The sequence below is a fragment of the Lipophrys pholis genome (assembly GCF_963383615.2).
Source record: "Lipophrys pholis genome assembly, chromosome: 22".
NCBI lineage: Eukaryota > Metazoa > Chordata > Actinopteri > Blenniiformes > Blenniidae > Lipophrys > Lipophrys pholis.
This window is the reverse complement of record NC_137644.1, coordinates 803,602-823,175: the sequence shown is the minus strand read 5'-3', so window position 1 is coordinate 823,175 and position 19,574 is coordinate 803,602. Positions and strand designations below refer to the sequence as shown.

The 19,574-nt window shown below is 45.8% G+C and overlaps 1 protein-coding gene across 1 annotated transcript in view; it reads right to left on the bottom strand.

Moving 5' to 3' along the window:
• Nucleotides 1–19,574, bottom strand: part of rassf3 (Ras association domain family member 3) — a 67,779-nt gene that overhangs the window by 12,617 nt on the left and 35,588 nt on the right. The window lies entirely within an intron of this gene.

The window sequence follows — 19,574 nt, the reverse complement described above, 5'->3', positions numbered from 1 at the left end:
GCGGGTCAGGTCAGACAGCATGCACTGCGGGTGTCTGTGTCAGTTTAGAGGAGCAGCAGGTTCTGTTTAATAATAAAGCAGCTGCTCGTCCTGCTGGACGCTACCATAGTAACTCTACCATAGCAACGCTACCATAGCAACGCTACCATAGCAACGCTACCATAGCAACGCTACCATAGCAACGCTACCATAGCAACGCTACCATAGTAACTCTACCATAGCAACGCTACCATAGCAACTCTACCATAGCAACGCTACCATAGTAACTCTACCATAGCAACGCTACCATAGCAACGCTACCATAGCAACTCTACCATAGCAACTCTACCATAGCAACTCTACCATAGCAACGCTACCATAGCAACTCTACCATAGCAACGCTACCATAGCAACTCTACCATAGCAACTCTACCATAGCAACGCTACCATAGCAACTCTACCATAGCAACGCTACCATAGCAACGCTACCATAGCAACGCTACCATAGTAACGCTACCATAGTAACTCTACCATAGCAACTTTACAATAGTAATTCTACCATAGTAACGCTACCATAGTAACGCTACCATAGTAACGCTACCATAGTAACGCTACGATAGTAACGCTACCATAGTAACGCTACGATAGTAACGCTACGATAGTAACACACAGTGACTTGGAGAAGTAACTTTAATCTGATTACTGGTTTGGAAATAGTAACGCGTTAGATTACTCATCACTGAAACAAGTGGTCATATGAGAGTAACGCGTTATTAACGTGTTACCGGCATCACTGACGCCATGTGACCAGTGGCGTTTCTCGATGTAAATACTTGGTGAGGTTAGATTTTATTTCAGGTCTAGTGATGCCACTGAATTCCAAAGTAAAGCGGGTGCACAACCTTTTAGCCACAACATTATGACCACCATATAGGCACTGATCCCGTAAAAATGTTGAGCCTTGGAGATATGTGATCGAAAAAATAATTCAATAAAAAAAGAAAAAAGTTGCAGTTGATGACAGGACTCAAACCAGGTATAGTTAATTGTATGACAGAAGTTTAACCACTCAACCACCAGTGAAGCTGTGATTTCATGAGATTTTTAGAAACTCTTGATCACCATGTAACCGAGCTACCACTAGTTACCTTCAGTTTAAAGTAAGAGTTTCAAACTTGTACTCGTAAATAATCAACCTAATATTTTTATTCTTAACTGTTTGTTAGCTTTAGCTGCTAACAAGCTGGTATTTGTTCGACTCGCTCTGGCTCTGTGAAGCTCCACCTTAATCAGCACCAGCCAATCAGCTCTGAGCTTCTAAATTATGTTGTTAGTGGGCGGGGCTTCAAGACCCAGTAGGCATCAAAATCACCTGAACTGAATGAATGGAGCCACAACCTGAGCATGAACACTTTACTGCATGTAATACACACTGCATGGTGAGAGAGGGGCGAGTTACACTAATGTAATACACACTGCATGGTGAGAGAGGGGCGAGCTACACTAATGTAATACACACTGCATGGTGAGAGAGGGGCGAGTTACACTAATGTAATACACACTGCATGGTGAGAGAGGGGCGAGCTACACTAATGTAATACACACTGCATGGTGAGAGAGGGGCGAGCTACACTAATGTAATACACACTGCATGGTGAGAGAGGGGCGAGTTACACTAATGTAATACACACTGCATGGTGAGAGAGGGGCGAGCTACACTAATGTAATACACACTGCATGGTGAGAGAGGGGCGAGCTACACTAATGTAATACACACTGCGTGGTGAGAGAGGGGCGAGCTACACTAATGTAATACACACTGCGTGGTGAGAGAGGGGCGAGCTACACTAATGTAATACACACTGCATGGTGAGAGAGGGGCGAGCTACACTAATGTAATACACACTGCATGGTGAGAGAGGGGCGAGCTACACTAATGTAATACACACTGCATGGTGAGAGAGGGGCGAGCTACACTAATGTAATACACACTGCATGGTGAGAGAGGGGCGAGCTACACTAATGCAATACACACTGCATGGTGAGAGAGGGGCGAGCTACACTAATGTAATACACACTGCATGGTGAGAGAGGGGCGAGCTACACTAATGTAATACACACTGCATGGTGAGAGAGGGGCGAGCTACACTAATGTAATACACACTGCGTGGTGAGAGAGGGGCGAGCTACACTAATGTAATACACACTGCATGGTGAGAGAGGGGCGAGCTACACTAATGTAATACACACTGCATGGTGAGAGAGGGGCGAGCTACACTAATGTAATACACACTGCATGGTGAGAGAGGGGCGAGCTACACTAATGCACCATCAGTGTAGATCAGGAGGAAACAAGCTGAAGCAGCAAGAGGAGACCAGGAACCAGGGAGGACTGTCCTCACAGTAACTATGTACTCTATAAGAGGAAGTTTTATTCACAGACAAGAAAATATTGTAGATAATCTTAAAGAATTAATAGCATACTTTACATGCAGTCCTTTCTGATGACACCAGGTGGCGCTCAGCCCCACCTGCCCCTGATGACTAGTCGCCCCTGCATGTGATGTCATGTGAGGCCACGTGACCATCATGTGACGTCATGTGACCATCATGTGACGTCAAGTGACCATCATGTGACCATGTGAATTCATGCGACGCCATGTGACCATCATGCGACGCCATGTGACCATCATGTGACGCCATGCGACGCCATGCGACCATCATGTGACGCCATGCGACGCCATGCGACCATCATGCAACGCCATTTGACCATCATGTGAGGCCATGCAACCATCATGTGACGCCATGCGACCATCATGTGAAGTCATGCGACGCCATGCGACCATCATGTGAGGCCATGCGACCATCATGTGACGCCATGTGACCATCATGTGACGCCATGCGACCATCATGTGAGGCCATGTGACCATCATGTGACCATCATGTGAGGCCATGTGACCATCATGTGACGCCATGCGACCATCATGTGAGGCCATGTGACCATCATGTGAGGCCATGCGACCATCATGTGAGGCCATGTGACCATCATGTGACCATCATGTGAGGCCATGTGACCATCATGTGACGCCATGCGACCATCATGTGAGGCCATGTGACCATCATGTGACCATCATGTGAGGCCATGTGACCATCATGTGACGCCATGCGACCATCATGTGAGGCCATGTGACCATCATGTGAGGCCATGTGACCATCATGTGACCATCATGTGAGGCCATGTGACCATCATGTGAGGCCATGTGACCATCATGTGACCATCATGTGAGGCCATGTGACCATCATGTGACTGCCATGCTTCATTTCAAAGGACAAACAGGGTTAAAACAAGTTGAGGTCATGATCCTGGTTAAGATCTACCCACTGAAGCAGGATGGCTCTGCAACTGCTCTGTATTCTGATTACTCCATTTTTAAAGTGACTCTACCAGGAGTGACTCTGCCCAGATAATAAAGCAAAACCAGACTCTCATTTCAACCTGCAGTTTCCTAAATCCATCTCACCAAAGTCCAGGGGCCTCGTTTATAAAGCCTTGTGTAGGATTCCTACTAAAAATGTTCATGTCCTCAAAAGCTATCTATAAAATGGTGCGTACACACATCTGCACACACTTTCCTTTTCTAGATCCAGTCTACCTGGAAGGTAGACAGTTCAGGCCCCGCCCCCAACACGCCCACCTTCTACCATATATGGTCAATGCAAAGCGCCTCGTCAATATTTAGCATTTCAATCAGCCTGTTGATCGCCGGCATTTGACGCTAAATTCTGACAGAGAGAGAAATAGTGATGGAGATGGTGGAGGTCAGGAGATGATGGAGGTCAGGAGATGGTGGAGGTCAGGAGATGGTCTTATCTGGTGTCACAGTAGTGGAATCACTAATGAAATGTTTTAAAAAAAACAAGCGATCGGCAGCACGTCGTCACTGATGGAAATAGTGTGAGAGTCTGAGAGATCAGTGACTGCAGAGGTGGAGGAGAAGAGTCTGATCTGAAGGTGGAGGTCAGAGGAGAGTGACATCATGGGGGAGAGTGACATCATGGAGGAAGGTGACATCATGGAGGAGAGTGACATCATGGAGGAGAGTGACATCATGGAGGAAGGTGACATCATGGAGGAAGGTGACATCATGGAGGAGAGTGACATCATGGAGGAGAGTGACATCATGGGGGAGAGTGACATCATGGGGGAAGGTGACATCATGGAGGAGAGTGACATCATGGAGGAGAGTGACATCACGGGGGAGAGTGACATCACGGGGGAGAGTGACATCACGGAGGAGAGTGACATCACGGAGGAAGGTGACATCACGGAGGAAGGTGACATCACGGAGGAAGGTGACATCACGGAGGAAGGTGACATCATGGAGGAGAGTGACATCATGGAGGAGAGTGACATCATGGAGGAAGGTGACATCATGGAGGAAGGTGACATCATGGGGGAGAGTGACATCATGGGGGAGAGTGACATCATGGAGGAAGGTGACATCATGGAGGAGAGTGACATCATGGAGGAGAGTGACATCATGGGGGAGAGTGACATCATGGGGGAGAGTGACATCATATAAATGAAATATTTGAACAGGGACTGAGAGAAGGCTCAGTGGACTTTGTGTGTTGTGTCCTCAGTAATGAGAGTAGGAAGAGGAGGGTGACGTGGAGGTCGTCTGTCTCCACTCCAGAGCATCCAGAGCGTCCAGAGCACATGACCACCACATCCACACTGCAGCTCTATGCACGGCTGTCACCACATTATCTAGATCCTTTCTCTGCAATGGGGCTGATTGATTATTAAGTGTGACCAGGTGTGTAACAATCAGCTCTATCAGCTCTGGATCGTTTGAAGATGAAAGTCTGACATAGGAACATGGTGCTGCTGATTCAGCAGTAACGTTCCACTAAAGAAACATCTGTACCACTGCAGCTTGGCGGTTTATGATCACGTGGATCTGTAAGTCTGATATACGAAGATATTAATCGTATGAGATGAATCTGGCTTCAATTCTCCACCTCACCATCAGCGCCGCAGGTTCACCGTCTCCAGAATGTGCTGCTCAAGGTTCTAAGTTGTCGTCCCGGTACCAACGTTCTCCGGCAAGGTTTATTTCTATAGATCACAAACTTGGCGTGGGAAGTGGCGTACGTATCTTTCAGGACCTGTTTTGCTTCAGCAGCTTTTATAAAGGAGGCCCTGATGTTTACAGACAAACCTGTTCCCTGAGGGTTCTAGTGAAGGAACCTCAACAATAAGACATGTGAGCTTTTATTCAGGATCTTAGAAACATTCCACGATGACTCACTTTGATTTAATCTACCAACACAGGTGGAGGGAGTACCGGGAGACTTTACTCGAGTACAGCCAGAGTTCAGTTTGACTCAGTTACAAGTAAAGTTGCTGTTTGTTTTACTTTTATAATAACGAGAGAAAAGTTTTGAAAAGTCAAAGGATTTCAGTCCAGAGTGGAACCTGACGTCTCAGAGGAGGAAGGAGGAGGAGACCATCCTTCATCTCTCCCTTTCTGAAATCTCTCCTCTTCATCACACACCTGCAGGATTCCTGTCTTTGTCTGGCTCCGTCACACCGTGTGTGTGTGTGTGTGTGTGTGTGTTCCAGACTAAACATGATGACCTCACCACATGAAAGACTTGGGAATGTTATTTCTGTTCCTGTGTTTAGTTTAACAATGAAACTGTCTGTAACTAAACACAGAGTAACTACAGTACACTCAGAGGAACTAGTAACTCCAGTCAGAGAGTAACTAGTAACTGACTGGAGTTACTCTTCTAGTTACTAGTTACTCTGTAGAGAGATTTACCGGTGAGCGTTGCTCCATTCTTTCTTCTTTAGAACTGAAGATCTCATATTAACTATTAATGAAGTGAATCTGGAAGCTTCACTTTCTTCCTCCTCCTCATTAAAAACCTTCAAGATGCGTTTCTCTTCCTCCGAACAATCTCCCGTCATCGCCCGGTGACCCGCTGACCCCCCCTCTCTGTGTGGCTTCCTGTGGAGGCCGGGGGGGGAAGTGGAGGGTGGCCACACCTTTCCTCCCAGCATTCCTGCTCACGGGCACGACCACACACTCACACACTGTCACTTTAGCTCTACAGTAAATGCTGACTCGGCAGATCTTCATGCAGCATCACAAATAGATGAACAGAGAAACTCTGCCAGACTTTACATGGAAACGAGTACGGCTCAAAAATCTATTTGAAATGTTTTAATAGAAATACTTTTTCATTTTCACATTAAACTGCATTTTCTGACTCATAAATAAAAATTAATAATCAATCATCCAAACTGCAATTTCATTTTCTTTGACAAGGCAGATTATTCTGTGACTAAATTAGAACGAAAAAGTAAATGATGATTAAGATTTAATCTAAAAGACCCCCCCCCCCCCCCCGAGTCCTCTTTCTCTCATATTACATATCCAACATGTCTGCATTCCGTCTCCTCAGAGACGATATGAAGTAATGAGACGAGGGGAAATGGATTGAACCTGGCGGCAGCTCAGATTCTGTCGGTGTGTTTCAGTCTATTGTTGCACTGAAGTCAAAGGAAGAATGTAAACAAGGCCGGGAAGCGGGCGGAGGAGGGTGGAGGAGGGTGGAGGAGGCCTGTCCAGGCCTGTCCAGGTACAGTACAGCTCCCAGGACGCTCATGAAAGTTAAATCTAACGACTGGAATCACAATCCAAAGCAGAGTTTTGTCAAAGAGCTCAGATTTATCTGCTCAATTCTGAATCCAAACGTGGAAAAGGGACACTGTTAATGATAAAAACTCATCGAGAGCTTCTCTTTTATGCCTTTGGGGGTAAAACAAGCGCTTAAATTCACTGTACCTTGAAGCTTTAAACCTCATCTGATTCAACTTTATATAAACTGGAAAACACGGGAGTGACTTTACCGTATTTACCAGACTACAAGTCACTCTTTTTTGTTTTCACTTGTTTGGCTGCTCATCCAACACATTAAGAGACGACAGCTATTAAAATATATATGATACATCCAATTTGGGACCACGAGATGTCACTGTCGGTCAAAAGAAAACTGCTGCAATACTAAAAAAAAAACATTCTTGTATTTGACTGAAAAACGCCTGTAAAGGTGAAACTCCACAGCAGACGTGACGATCAGTGGTGATCAGGGCCGACTGGCTCAATGATGTGAATGTTGGTCTGCTGTCAGAAGTGACAGCGCTCTTTCTCTGGCTCTGATTTACACCAGGCACAACTAGAACACGTCTCGGTTATCCACTTGGTTGTTTTAGATCACTGAGCCACTGGAAACCAGCATTGTTCTACCAGAGCTCTGAATATGTTCTAGGAAGAGGAATGTTCTCTCTCTCCCAGGGCGGAGAGGTTTTCTGTGCTGTCTAACAGATATTATATTGGCCTGACGTAAACACAGCATCTCTGCTGGACTCCCAGAAGTTCTGTGCTTTAAACGCCATGACAGAGTCCCGCTGTCGCACAGCGCTCGCTCCAGGAAACGTAAACACACAACTTAATTCCAGGTTTAAGGATTCATTCTATTCCAGAGTCTATACTTGTGCTATGTGATGAAGGGATCTTGAGTTACGCGAGCTGGTTCTTACAACGGACAGAATGAGACTGGGTTAGGAAGGCGTGTCTGCCAGCGCCTGACAATGGAAACATGGGAACAGTACCTGCCAGACGTCCTGCAGCGATCAGATCCAGGTCTCACACGGTGGTAATGATCGGACGGCAGCGTCTCTGGCGGAGGAGCTAATGACACACCGGCCAACGGGTGGTTTGACACACGAGTCTCGGTCCCGTCATTATGTGGAAACCCTCCATTAGGTCTGTTAGAGTGGGATGAGCTGCGCATCTGGAACGCCATTTACTGAGAGACGGACGGCAGCGTTTAATCCAGTGGTTCATTATGTAGGTTTGAGTGTTTTTCCTCTGGTGGGCTGAACAACGTTTCCACTGCAGGAACATCGGAGGAAGAATCAAACCCCAGACCAAACAACACAGGCTCCAAACGACCAAAGCAGTTCTGCTGGAGCCAAACCAGACTGTTCACCGGAGGACTTCATTTATACACAGGCTTCTCAATTAACAAGAGAGTTTACTTACTTTATTAAATCCATCTCAATAAATCTCTTACCTTAATTATACTTTTTATGCTGCTTTTAAACTGACCACTGACCACAACCACTGACCACAACCACAACCACTGACCATGGCGAGAGAGTGGATTCCAAAAATACATATTCACTTTTGTGACGATTATAATTTTATCGGAAACGTGCCAGAGAAGGTAGATCAAGGCTCCGTTTACACGACAATGAATTAGTGTATCTGCAAAACGTTCTTCACTTTGGGGGGTCCGTTTACACGACACCAGTGTTCTGATCCACTGTATCCACAAAGTTTTTAATCCGGCTCCCAAAGTGGAAAGATTCTATCACGGTCTCTGTTCCCTCCTGCAGAGACTGATGGAGGCTACAGGTACGCCCCGTAGCGGTACGCCCCGTAGCGGTACGGCCCGTAGCGGTACGACCCGTGGTGGTACGACCCGTGGTGGTACGACCCGCGGTCCATATTCTAGTTTTATGGTCCAGATCAGTAGTTTAATAGTTGAGACTCTCCCTGATATCATCCGGTTCCTCATCAGTCCACTAGGATGTCAGGTTCTCTCCATTTTCTTTATAGTGTCTTGTTCTCTGCACACGTCTGTGTAGTTTCTGTACAAAATCAAGCAGCAGCGCCCTCCAGTGGCCCGGCAGACTAACTACATCGTCGTCTCTGTGTCCGCTGCTGCAGTGGAAACACACCCACACTTTTTTTGCAGATTAGGTGTTATGTCAAACGTTGTGGTGTAAACAGGACCTAATACTCGGGTTTTGTATATTTAATACACAGGCTTTGCTCTTTGAACCGAACAAAAGAATTGAGGCAGTTTTACCCTTTGTACTTAAACGAAAGAAACCAAATTCCAAGTATTAATTAGGGTTTTTTATTTTCCTTGGACTGAGACTTTGACTGGAGTCCCTGAAAGGTTAAAGGTCATCACGCCTCCTGATGCTCCTCTGGCTGGTTTATGCTCCAGGTAAAGCTTCATTGTTTGCTTTGATGCATTTCTTTATTAATACATTTCTTTGTAAAGCACCTGTTTGAATTGTGCTCTAGAAATAAATTTGCCTAGCCACGCCCCTTTTCTTCCCACAGCCAATCACTGCAGAGCACAGTGTGACCAGACTGACCAGGAGAACCTCTGACTGTCGGTTTGTCTTAGCGAGGGAGCTACTGCTAATCCAGAGACTAAAACATCAAATACAGAAAGTGGATTTCCATCAGGCAGAAAGTCTGATGATGAAGAATCACCACGATAAAGGAAGTGTTCTGAAAAAAGCTTTTTTTTTTTTCCATCTTCAAGTTCTGGTTGAAGCTCAGGATGCTCATGTCCTCCTAACAGAACACCTCAGCAGGGAGGAGTCAGAGCTGAATCCTGAACGAAGCCTAGAACTTTCAGGATTTCATTCACTAATCATCCGTTTTAAATAATATTGCTCGAGAGTCATTAACCTTCGGTTTGACCTGCCGCCCAAACTCCAACCACAACACGAGCACCGCGAGGAGCTACTCCGTCACCTCCACACACACGTTCTGACGACCCGCCGGGTCATTTATCTCCATCTGACTCCCACTTTCTCCTTCGCTCTTCAAAAGGCGGCGGCGCACCAGAGCGATCTGCGGTTTGGACACGATGGCGTCCCGGAGATCACAGCCTGCCTAAACTGCTGCCAGATGACAGCGCCGCTCGCAGTGGCTGAAACCTTCTGCACACGCTTCTTTACACTTCCTGTCAACAAGAGGACAGAGAGGAACACATCGCAGTGATTAACGCTGGGCTGCAACATGTGGAGCACACTCTGAGTCACTGTGGGAGCATTGAGATGAATCCTGGGATTAAAGAAATATCAGTGGCAAACTTTACCCACAAGCACAAACATTGAGGAAAACTAAAATGTTTTCAAACTTATTTACCGTATTATCTGGACTATAGCCTTCACATCTGTCCAAAAAATGATCATGATGATGTCAAGATGTTGATAATTCAGGTCCATAAGCTGCTGCTCCAGAACCTTCTGCCAATTTGTTCCTGGGCTTTTATTCCACGATGATCCTACTTTGTTTTCTCCTTCACTCTAAACCAGGGGTCCTCAACAGGGAGCCTCCTGTCTGGCCGGCGGCCCATGAGCTCCACATCAACCTGAAATAAAGTCTGATTTGTGGGTAAAAAAATGTGCTGCTCTACCTTTTTAATCCTCATCCCACACCGTAGTCGAAGCCGGAGTCTGAGCACATCTGACGTAATTACATCAATGCTGCTCCGCTCGGACGTCCACGGATTTCAACTTCACAACACAACTTAAAGCAACTTTCCCTGTCTGATAGTACTGCGAGTAGAAGAGTGGAGGATTGAGTGGAGGAGTGTTCTTCACCTCTGATCTCTGACTTAAAGAAAAAGACTTTCTGATGCTCATCTTGGTCTCAGGATTGAGATGACAGGATAAATAGGAGGGATTTCCTCATCACGTCACTTTTCTAACTGATTGGTCAGTCAATTCATTCATTTTTCTTTATTTGGCATCTAACTGGTGTATTAGAACAAAAAGTACAACAATAGTTATAATAAGTTCATTTATATAGCAGTTTGTATACCTAATAGAGGAGCCCTGTTCTAAACCATTTCTGATGTATTTTATTATTTCTAGTTTGGATTCTGTGGTAAAGTACGGTAGTGAAGGTTTTTCTGTGGTTCTGTAGCAGCTCTCTGTTATACAGTGACATCGATTGTATGCACTGGAATATTCTATTATACAATCTGCATCTTAGTAGAAGTTGCATGAGAAGGAGCCAAACAACTAAAAATACTGTGACTTCTAGTCTGAGACTTACGGTAAATAAAATGCACGACATCTGGAGCTTCAGCAGCAAAACAGGAACGATTTCTGACAGTCACTGCTTTAACAAGTCTTTCCAAGGTTCCCTCCTGGTGACCTTTGACCCTGTGATATGAGGCTGCAGGTGGTCGGAGGTTACAGTCCACTTGACACCTGTTCCTGCAGTCTGGAGGGTCTGTACAGTCCAGGGTCTGAGACAGCCGCTTCACGGACTGCAGGTGGCGCTGCAGCTGGGCAGCTCTCTATTAAAGTGCACACAATTATTCATCCTTTCAAAATCCAGCTTTTTTTTTTTATTTCTTTCCTTCAATTTAACGGTTAAAAGTCAAACAATGACCAAACACGTCACTTTTCAGATAAAAAAGATAAAACTACCAGGCGATGTTCAGGATGAGACAACACAAGAATTTTGGCCTATTTAGATAAAAGTCTTAAAATATTGTTTTCATTACAAAAACAAACAGCGCCAACTGCTGGCTCAACATGAACACTACATGGTTTTCAGTGTTTCAGCTGAAGCCTTGGAGGCGAGGCTTCAGTCTGACTTTCATCACAGGAAACGAGCTCATGATGACCAGAAGCTCCACGGGGCTGAGCTCCATACAGCCGGCGGTGAAGGGAGGCCAGCAGTCTGGACATCGCTCCGAGGTGATAAGGATTAGAACCGGGGTCGTCCTGGACCAGTTTCTGAGGTCGGCTCCTGTAGGTTTGGACCGCTGGGAGAAACTTCCTGCCTGTTGGAGTCACTCTTTATGTCTGTGTGCTGAACCGTGTGGATGATCTCGCCGTCTGATGTCCACTTCTTTTCTTTGAATATCCCCAAACCACCAGCAGTGGAAGCAGACCGCCTCCGCCTCCCAGTCTGGACCCCATGTGGGTTTTTTTCCTGGTAAAAATCCTGTTTTTCCTTTCCATTGTCGCCAGCGTCTGCTCATGTGGAACCGCTGGGTGTTCCTGTTTTACTGTGCCGTGACACTGTAATGTCAGAACTGGTTCTATAACCTTTAAACAAACGAGGAGGCGACCTGAAAAGTTTCCTTACAGCCTGATGACCTCACATCCAGACGCTTTCATCCTCCACCACGACAGTGAGAGCTGGTTTTATTACCAAACCCAACATGGTGTATTTACACTATCTTTTCTCCGACACGCAGCTCAAACTCTCCATGACGCAGGTGCTTCGGCTCAAAGGCACATTTATCTTATTACACGGCAGTGTGTGCTGCAGTGTGTGAGGCCTGTGTGTGTTTCCAGGCATGAAGACACTCCGCTTGTGTTTGAAGAGATAGCAGGGCTGGCACTTTACAACAATATCACCCATGTTTCGTTTGGAGCAGCAGCGCAAGTCTCATAAAGAGCTTTATAGAACCTGCAGACACGTACGCACGCACACTTTAAGTTCAGTCCAAACAAAAGAAAGACACGTGACGTTTGCATGGATTATTTCTTCCAGCAGGTCTCGGGTCGACTGTGGGACGGTTGGACAGTTGGACTGTGACTCAGACTTCAGATAAGACACTGGGAGCAGTAAAAGTCCACAGCAGGAGCCGACGGTGCGTCGTTACAGTTACTAGATGAAGAGGAGGACCTGGTGACTACACACACATTCATCCCCCCCCAGAATTCCTCCAATCCACAAAGTGTTGAATCCCAGCAACAGCGGCTCACAGGAGCGGTGTGGACACAGGATGCGGAGCCGAACAGACGGAAGACACTTTGAATGGACGAGGAGGAAGGAGGACGAATGAGGGGAGCGGAGAAAGAGGAGAGCAGGAAGGAAGAGGGAGAATGAGGGAAAGGATTCACGTGGACACCAGAACAGGAAAGACAACAGCGGACTCCAACGTGACTGCGTCCAATCAGAACGAGGCGGTGTCCACCTCTAACTCAACAATCCATCAGCTTCACTCGTCCACAACAACCATTCAGCCTGTGTGAAAGAACAACTCCTGCTTTTTACATTTAGTTTCATCTTTACACCTCATCTCTGCTCTCTGGCCTTTAAATGACAGGAAGGAGACTGGGACAGACTGTGTGCTAGAGCCGCCTGGGAACAGAGACTGAAGCAGGAGCTCAGATGATTTAACTGATGTGACTTTATAAGTCCAGAAATGTTCCCAACATGCCCTCAGAGCCCGTTTCAATAGAGAAGAAAATGTTAGGAAATACCAAAGAATGCCCCAAAAACCCGGAGACGAGGTCTGGAAATGACCCGGTTGAACTCTTTGGGGGTTTTAAGAGCTCATTGGATTGAGTTTTTAAGAGGAAACCAGAAAATATTCACGATTCAAAAGCTGGACCCAGTAAAGTTTAGTTGGATTAAAACGTGAGGAAAACTAAAGGACCAAGGGGATAAAAGCAAAAGGAGAGCTGCGTGGAAGAGAAAGCAGAAAGATGCTTCAGAAATACAGGAACAAACTGGGCGGTGGCGCTATTAAGTCATAAAAGAGCTTCAGATAAGAGGAGGACCGTCCTCCACAGCAGTGGGCGTGTCCATCAGGTGACCTTAGAGATAAAAACAAGGTGCTTTTCCCACAGACTCGCCGATAAGGAAGCTTGACAGCTGAAGTCAACAGCAACAATAACCTCCAGTCAGATTCCAGAGAAAAACTTTCAGGCTTAAAAATGAGTCCAAACACACAGACGGCTCCGTGACCGTCTGAAACCCAAGGGAACGTCTGTCTGGAGCAGAAATAAAACTATTATCTGACACTGTGAGAGGAACCAGGAGGAACCAGGAGGAACCGCCTCTTCACACAAGTTCCTTTAATTAATCTGCAAACAGAAGAGCAGATAGACGTGTTTCTAGCCAATATCAGCTCCGCCTTCACAGGCATGACGACCTCTCCTCAGGTTTAGACACTAAAACTATTCTCTACATTTTCAATGTGAAACAAGAAGAACTAAAACTCCAGCAGTCAGACTAGTTCACACCACGTTTCAGGAGAAGATTCTTCTCAGATGATCTCAGTCACTCTGAATCATTTCCAGCTGGAATGTTTGATCTGCCCAGCGCCGGCGCCGGCGGGCTGCAGGACAGGTCAACAAGACTTAATGCTGCTGAGTTCTGAGAGAAGGACCTGACGGGCAGGAAGTCAGGAACCAATGGACTGAAGACAAGACTGGAAAGAAAGGTGCAGGTATAAACGGGTCAGCTCTTCTCACAGCAAACAGGTAAACAGAGGTTATAGTCTGCTCTACTTGAACTCTGTCCATCCTGACCTCACACACCAGCTCCAGGCTCAACCTTCTACACATTAAAGCAGAAGTTCACTTTGTGGAACGTGAAGTCAGAATCCGTCACTTCTAGGAAATGTGGACAGAGCAGCTCTTCATCCTCCACCTCACGTCCAGATTAGTGTTCACGGTAAACTGGAGATCCAGCCGCTGACAGCTGGAACACAACACACACACTCAGAACACTACACACGCTCAGAGCACAACACACACGCTCAGAACACAACACACACCCCGTCAGAGCACTACACACACCCCGTCAGAGCACTACACACACCCCGTCAGAGCACTACACACACACCCCGTCAGAGCACTACACACACACCCCGTCAGAGCACTACACACACCCCGTCAGAGCACTACACACACCCCGTCAGAGCACTACACACACACCCCGTCAGAGCACTACACACACACGCTCAGAGCACTACACACACCCCGTCAGAGCACTACACACACACCCCGTCAGAGCACTACACACACCCCGTCAGAGCACTACACACACACACTCAGAGCACAACACACACACACTCAGAACACAACACACACACACTCAGAACACAACACACACACACTCAGAACACAACACACACACACTCAGAACACAACACGTTCAGTCACTGGGCCACGTCCACAAAACAACCCCGAGCCTCTACACCGGGATTCACCTAATGGGTCACCAGCATGGAAAACTTCTGACTCCAGGATTAATGTTTGGTGATAATATTCACATTGATCCACCACTGAAGCCCAACAATACTTCAAAATACTACTTAAATCCATCTCAATGAGTAAAATCTGATATTTTGGTTAGAATTGGTACAATTAGTGTCTCAGTCCTTCAGTTTAATACTGCATTCAAACTCCCTGAACCCCATGAGTTTAAACGTGTGTGTGTGTGTGTGTGTGTGTGTGTGTGTGTGTGTGTGTGTGTTAACCGTCTGACAACAGGAGTGTTGGAGTTTCATGACTACATGCTTCAGACTGCTGAAACGCTGCACACTAAGCCTACATTCAGTCTGCGAGGATGATTTGACTGGAAGATGAGCTGCTTTAGCCGTGTGTGTGTGTGTGTGTGTGTGTGTGTGTGTGTGTGTGTGTGTGTGTGTGTGTGTGTGTGTGTGTGTGTGTGTGTGTGTGTGTGTGTGTGTGTGTGTGTGTGTTGGACTGGGTGGGATTACCCTCAAATGATTTTTCATGAGTTGCACACAGATCCACTGGTCAGTGTGACATTTCCTGACAGAAACACCATTCACACACTGAAAGGTTAGTGTGTGTGTGTGTGTGTGTGTGTGTGTGTGTGTGTGTGTGTGTGTGTGTGTGTGTGTGTGTGTGTGTGTGTGTGTGTGTGTGTGTGTCTGTGTGTGTGTGCATAAACCCTGCTCCACACTGCAGATAAATCCTCCTCTCATGTCCCTGGTCAGACCATCCTAAATCAGTTTATTGCTGGTTAGTGCATCGTGTGTGTGTGTGTGTGTGTGTGTGTGTGTGTGTGTGTGTGTGTGTGTGTGTGTGTGTGTGTGTGTGTGTGTGTGTGTGTGTGTGTGTGTGTGTGTGTGTGTGTGTGTGTGTGTGTGTGTGTGTGTGTGTGTGTGTGTGTGTGTGTGTGTCCTCCTCCTCTCTGTTTACACCCAAACATATTAAACTTCACTCTATCATACAAACTGCTCAGGCTCACAGATTAATGTCCTTATTTCCTGCAGTAACTAAACACCTGAATGCATCATTACTTTCTTTAACTTTCCAATAAACGTTTACATGTAAAGTCAAAAACAAAACTGAAAAACATTGGTGATATTAAAACTGCATATTGTATTACAGCTTTATCAACAGTCCTGAACTGTGATGAACTCTGTGTCTTCATGCTCTGCATGTCAGGAGTGTCTGAGGTCAAAGGTCAGCAAGTGTAGTGAAGGCTGAAGGAGCAGCCAGCGAGGAAGACGAAGGCTGAGGGAGCAGCCAGTGAGGAAGACGAAGGCTGAGGGAGCAGCCAGTGAGGAAGACGAAGGCTGAGTAAGCAGCCAGCGAGGAAGACGAAGGCTGAGGGAGCAGCCAGCGATGAAGACGAAGGCTGAGGGAGCAGCCAGCGAGGAAGACGAAGGCCAAGGAGGGTTTTAGAAGTAAGAAGGCAACTTCAGTGATTGGAGCTTAAAAAAGAAGCTTATTATTTCAAATATTGTTTAAGAGTACAGAAGTATAAACAATAGGAGCAGATGGTGAATGTGTAAAGCTGCTATTTGGCATCAGGAACTCCAAACAGAGACAATAACAGTGAACATTTAAATCCCTGTTTACACCACAAAGCTTCCAGTCCTGGTGTGTTACACACAAACAGCTCTGCAGTGTGCCGGCCTGTTTGAGTCCAGTGGTGTTCAAACGCAGTGTGAAACGTGACATCAGAAGGAGTTGGGAGGTAAAACAGAAGGGATGACAGCTCATTAAAAAAAAAGGAGTGTTCGTTTTCACTTCCTAATGTTTGCCATGGTTTGGTCCCGGCTGCAGCTTCCACATCCTGACATTTCAAGGAATCTATTACTGCGCCCATTCCAGTACAAACACCTCCTCAAAAAGCTCCTATTCTCACCAGAACCCCCCCCCCCCTTTATAATTACAGCTGGCATGTGGTCCAGAGCCTCGGCTTGAGAAACCGCAGGTCATGACATTTGTAGCTGCACTGTATGGAACGCACACACACACACACACACACACCACTGTGTGCGTGTGTGTGTGTGTGTGTGTGTGTGTGTGTGTGTGTGTGTGAGTGTGTGTGTGTAAGAGGCTGTTATGGGAAAGTGAAGCAGCCGAGAAATTCTGCAGAAGCTGCAAACAGACTCACATGAGAAGAAGCCGGAGTGTGTGTGTGCGTGTGTGTGTGTGTGTGTGTGTGTGTGTGTGTGTGTGTGTGTGTGAAGTGACCCACTTTGTTTTGTCTTGGTCATCATAAATCGAGTGTTTGTGGTTTTAACACTCAGCGTGTGTGGTGGTCGTCCTGTGGGGGGCGCCAGAGAGTCTCAGCAGGGGGCGGGGCATGATTTGTATCATATAGTTGTAAACACAAAGAAATAACAACGGAGTAGATCTATTAAACATTTGCTAAACTACATTTATGAAGTGAAACAAAAGACAAAGTGAAATCCTAAAATAACTTTTCCTTTTAATTTTAAAATTTAATTTTAAAAACATTAGGGCAAAACTGGAACTGATTGTTCTGTAAACTTATAATAGAGACAAGGTACTTTTAAATGAAATCATAGAGACGAAACAGAATTTATTGCAATATTGATCGAGATCATACAAAGTTCAGTTAAATTTCAGAGATAATTAACTTTTTCTCTGCATCATGTTTTTGACCAAAGATTGTATAAGTTGCACAAGTTTTGTTGAATTAGTTAGCAAATAATTAGTATTATAAGGAGATCATTACAGATTTATCTTTTGATTTACTGATTTTCTTTGCTTCCGTTTATCAGAAATCAAAACTGCGAGTATCACAGTTTGAATTAGAGAAAATAAACTTTTCCATTATACTTTATTAATAAATCACAAAATGGCAATTTGATATAAAAACAATAAAGTGAAGGTTAGATTCAGGGGGAAAGCAGAAAGTTAAGTTTCTACGTGAAACTGAATTGTGATATTTAGAGGCGCGCCTGCAGCTATTCAGTTACTTTAATGTGTTCTCCATGTGCAGCATCAAGTCAAATGCAAACCATTACATTTGAAGAAAGACACGTCTTTCAGGTCTTTTAATGCATCGGCCGAATAAACTACATAATTAGATTATTTGCTCACTATGCCGCTCCTCTCAAGGTGGAGGAAGGTAAGGGAGCTCAACAGGTGAATCCACTTTAACAAGGTTGAAACATCCTAAAAGCTTGAGTGTTTTCGGACAGCATGTATGCCGAATTTAAGAGTGTATAATAAAGATTTTAAAGTGTGCTTGAATTGATTTCTGCTATAAACAGATTTATCTATAGAAGCTGGTAAAGTTTAATTTGGGTGAAATCCAACTGAAGTTCTGAGCAACGCCCCCTTCAACCGACGACCAGACCCCAGTGTTGCAGACAAGCTGACCGTCCTCAGGACGACCGAAGCAGATAAAATGAAGTTTCTCCAGACAGAAAGGTGAGTTTAGTCGTGTTTACCTTGCTCTCTGTCACCTTTCCGTTGGGTTTTTTGAAGAACGAGGTCCTGGCCGTGAAAAAGAACTCTTCGGAGTCTTCCTCCAAGCTGCTGTAGCCGCTGCTCATCGTGCTATTCCACGTCATTGAGGGAAACTTCTCCTCCAAACTCAACACGTCCAGCTGGAAACACCCTCACGGCCCCCGGAGGTCCGGGCAGGACAGAGTTCAGCCCGGGGAGATTTCCTCATTCGATCCGCTCCCGAGTCGCCGGCTGCGGCTCCTCCTCCTCCTCCGTCAGTCGCTCGCGGCTCCGCCCGGCATGACTCCAACTCACTGCAAACTTCCCATTTCCGCTGACGAATCACAACCACCGACCGTGAACAACCAGCGACCTCACCGCCTCCTGAAAACTCCCCCGTTTTACCGGATTCAACGTGAAGAACTCCGAGAGGACCACACCGGGAAACGACGCCTCGGACGTCCCGCACACACTGATGAACTTATGGACTGAGTGACAGAGGCTACAGTAAAGCCCCGCCCACCGCCTGACCATAGCCAATCACAGGCCTCGCAGCCACTCCAGCCACGCCCAGTGCCCATCAACAGCTAATCACAGGCCTGACAGTTACACAAATCACACCCGAAACAACTCGGCAGCCAATCAGCAGTTAGGTGACGAGTTTAAGAGGTTTAACCTACAAATATAGAGCGTTTACATGACGTTTCCGGTGGAAACTTTAGTTTTTGCTTATTGTTTTATTTCGGGAAAGTTTCGCATTTACACAGCAATGTTTTGAAAATTATGTCTTTCTACAAAGAAATGGACTGAAAACGATGCAGTTTTCATGTTGTGCCGCTAGTTGGAGAACAATGAGTTCTAAACATGAACACTGGGAGAACACGGACGTTCTAGAGGACAGACCACCAAGCTGGATTGTTATTATGGTGACTGTCAAAATAAAACCACCAAGTTGGATTGTTATTATGGTGACTGTCAAAATAAAATCACCAAGTTGGATCGTTATTATGGTGACTGTCAAAATAAAACCACCAAGCTGGATTGTTATTACGGTGACTGTCAAAATAAAACTACCAAGCTGGATTGTTATTATGGTGACTGTCAAAATAAAACCACCAAGCTGGATTGTTATTACGGTGACTGTCAAAATAAAACTACCAACTCTATGGCAAAGGCAAGGCAAATGTATTTATAGAGCACTATTCAAACACAAGGCAATTCACAGTGCTTTACAAAGAAATAAAAGAAATGAAAGACTCCA